General features: G+C 41.5%; 1 pseudogene; it reads right to left on the reverse strand.

Moving 5' to 3' along the window:
- Positions 1 to 1,040: 1,040 nt before the first annotated feature.
- On the reverse strand, positions 1,041 to 2,389 carry LOC138158359 (large ribosomal subunit protein uL3-like; annotated as a pseudogene).
- Between the last annotated feature and the right edge of the window lie 936 nt (positions 2,390 to 3,325).

Raw genomic sequence — 3,325 nt, forward strand, 5'->3', positions numbered from 1 at the left:
CCAATTAGAGGTAGAAACAATTTTTATGGTTTTCCAAAAAAAAAAATTCTGAGGTCCAAATTCTCTCCCAGCCTTCATACTTCCTTGAAGGGGCAAACAATTTGCTATAAATTATACTTGTTCAGTCATATAAGGCAATGTATCCATATTAGTCATGTTTTTATAGAAAACATAGACTACAAATAAGAAAGTAATCAATAGTGATGTAGAGCTTTTTTATATAACCGTGGATAACTTTGATTACTTTGTCTCAAAACTGCCTGTACGTATGGGGCTTGTTACTAGTTATCTTAACCTATATCTTGCCACTGAATTCCAGTGACTCTGGAGGACAGAGACTGATGACTTAGGATAGCCCTGACTCATTTAAATCCAATTCACTTGCAAGTTAAGTCTTCACCTTCCTGATGTCATTGGTCCTCTTTTTTTATTTTTTGCTTTTTGGTGGGGGAAAGGCAGGGCAATTGGGGTTATGTGACTTGCCCAAGGTCATATGACTAGTAAAGTGTTAAATGTCTGAGATGGGGTTTGAACTCAGGTCCTCCTGACTGTGGTGCCCTATTCACTGTGCCACCTAGCCACTTCCAATTGGTCCTCTTTGAGAACAAAGGGCAAACAACGAACAACAATAACAAAAATCTGTATATATCCTTTGACAATTTATCAAATGGGGAAGGACTTGTATTTTTATAAATTTGACTCAGTTCTCCATTGGGAAATGAGGCCTTTATCAGACAAACTTATTATATATTTTTTCAGTTATGATTACTAATTATATTTCCCTCCATTCTGTTTTACTTCATATTTGTCCTATGCTCTCTCCTCTCACCCTGGCCATCTTCAAAAGTGTTTTACTTAACTACCACCTCCCATAATTTGCCTTCCTCTCTATTAACTCCCCCCAGTCTTCTCTTATCCCATACCTCTACTACTTTCCCATAGGGTAAAAGAGATTTCTGTACCCAACTGAATGCATAAGTTTTTTTCTCTCTTTGAGCCAATTCTTTTTTTTTAATTTTGAAAAATTTATTGCAAATCGATCAGCTCCACATTGATCTGCAAAAACTAGGCAACTTCTTCTTTTGCGACATGGTTTTTTTGAGTGGTCCCATGAAAGCTTTCTTCTCTTCCACGGTTTGGAATCGACCGTGACCAAATTTGGAGGTGGTGTTGATGAACTTCAAGTCGATCTTCTCCAGGGCATATACGTTTGGTCTGTACCAGCAGAGACTTCCGCAGGGTGAGGACACGCTTCTTGGTCCCAATGACACAGCCTTTCAGCATGACAAAGTCATCGGTCACTTCATCTTAATGGACGAATCCTCCCAGAGGGTTGAGGACAGACACTGATGACTTAGGATAGCCCAGCCTCATTTAAATCCAATTCACTTGCAAGTTAAGTCATTACCTTCCTGATGTCATTGGTCCTCTTTTTTTTTATTTTTTGCTTTTTGGAGGGGGGGTATGATATGTCAGACATATCATAATTGGTGGCCGCTTTGTTTTTGATCAGATTGCCATCCTTGATCTGTTAGCCCTGGCCAATCTTGGAGATCTTCTTGTTGATCTCAGTGCGATGGTGGTAGTCCTTCTGACCAGCTCGAGCCACAGAGAAGGCCACATGGGCAGGATGCCAAGCTCCAATGCAAGCCACCTTATTCTGGTCTCGGTGGGTTTTTCGGGGCAGTTTCTTTGTGTGCCAGCGGCTGGTGACACCTTTGTAGCCCTTTCCCTTGGTCACTCCAATGGCGTGAATCATCTCGTCCTGCCCAAACATGGTGGACACAGGCACCTGCTGTTCCAGCTTCTCCTGGTCCCAGTCCAGCTTCTCAGCCAGGCTGCCGCCATTCACCTGCATCTCCATCAGGTGGGACTTCTTCTGCCTCAGAGGAAGCAGGCACTAGGTGTTGGGTGTGGGCAATGAAGAGGATCACTTGGCAGTACTTCTTCATGCTGCTGAAGTCTTTCTCCAGATGTTTTTTTGTCCTCATCGTCCTGCCACTTCTTGCAGTAATTAGTGAAGGCCTTCTTCTTGGACTTATGACAGTTGTTATAGAATCGCCTCTTACACTCACCACTGATGTGCTCAGCAAAGATGGTTTTGAACCTGCACAGGCCCGGGGGGGTCTGCCCGTAGCCCATGATACCTACAATAACCATAGGGGCATCTCCACAATGGTGACGGCCTCGACGACTTCCTTCTTGTTGACCTTCGAGCCAGGCCTGTCCACCTTCTGCACGATGTGGGTCATGCCAGCCTTATAGCCCAGGAAGGCTGTCAGGTGGATGGGCTTGTTGAGGTCATCTTTGGGGAAGCTGTTCACCTTTCTCAGGTGCCTGTTGCTTCTCTTTCGAGGCAGGAAGACTAGAGACCCATGCCTGGGAGCCAAAACCTGTGGGACATGCTGCCGCTGTTCCACCTGCGCCTGCCACCGAGGCGGGTTAGAAGACTCTTTGAGCCAGTTCTGATGAGAGTAAGGTTCAAACTTTGTCCCATCACCCCCATCTTCCCCTCTACTGTAAAAACTTTTACATCTTTTTTATGTGAAATGATTTGCCCCATTCTACCTCTCTATTTCTCCTTCTTTCAGTGCATTTTTCTTTCTTACCCCTTACATGTACTTTTTTAATAATCATCTCATTATATTCAACTCATGCCCATGCCCTAGGTCTGTGTATACTCCTTCTAACTGCCCAATAATGATAATGTTCTTAGAAATTACAAGTGTCATTTTACCATGTAGGAATATAAAGAATTTAAATTTATTGATTCCTTTATGATTTATTTTCCTTGTTTACCTTTCATGTTTCTTTTGGATTTTGCAATTGAGAGTCAAAATTTCAATTCATCTCTAGCCTTTTTATCAGGTACGTGTGAAAGTTCTATATTTAATTTTTAATATATTTTCCCCTGAAAAGTTATACGTGATTTTACTGGGGAGGTTATTTTTGGTTGTAATCCTAAATTATTTGCTCTGTGGAATATCATATTCCAAGTCCCTTATTCCTTTAATGTAGAACCTGCCAGACCTTGTCTTATCCTGACTGTGACTCCATAACATTTGAATTGTTTCTTTCTGGTTTCTTGCAAGATTTTCTTTTTAACCTGGGATCCCTAGAATTTGGCTATAATATTCCTAATAGTTTTCATTTTGGAATGCCTTTCACAATCCGCCTCTTTGCATTTCTATGTCACCCCCTGGTTCTAGAACATAGGGGTATTTTTTTCTTGATAATTTCTTGAAAAATGATATCTAGGCTTTTTAAAAAAATTATCATGGCTTTCAGGTACTCCAATAATTCTTAGCTTATCTCTCTTGGATGT

Source organism: Petaurus breviceps, unplaced genomic scaffold, assembly GCF_028583685.1.
Source record: "Petaurus breviceps papuanus isolate PSGF00001 unplaced genomic scaffold, PetGlider_PUasm1.0 174, whole genome shotgun sequence".
Lineage (NCBI taxonomy): Eukaryota > Metazoa > Chordata > Mammalia > Diprotodontia > Petauridae > Petaurus > Petaurus breviceps.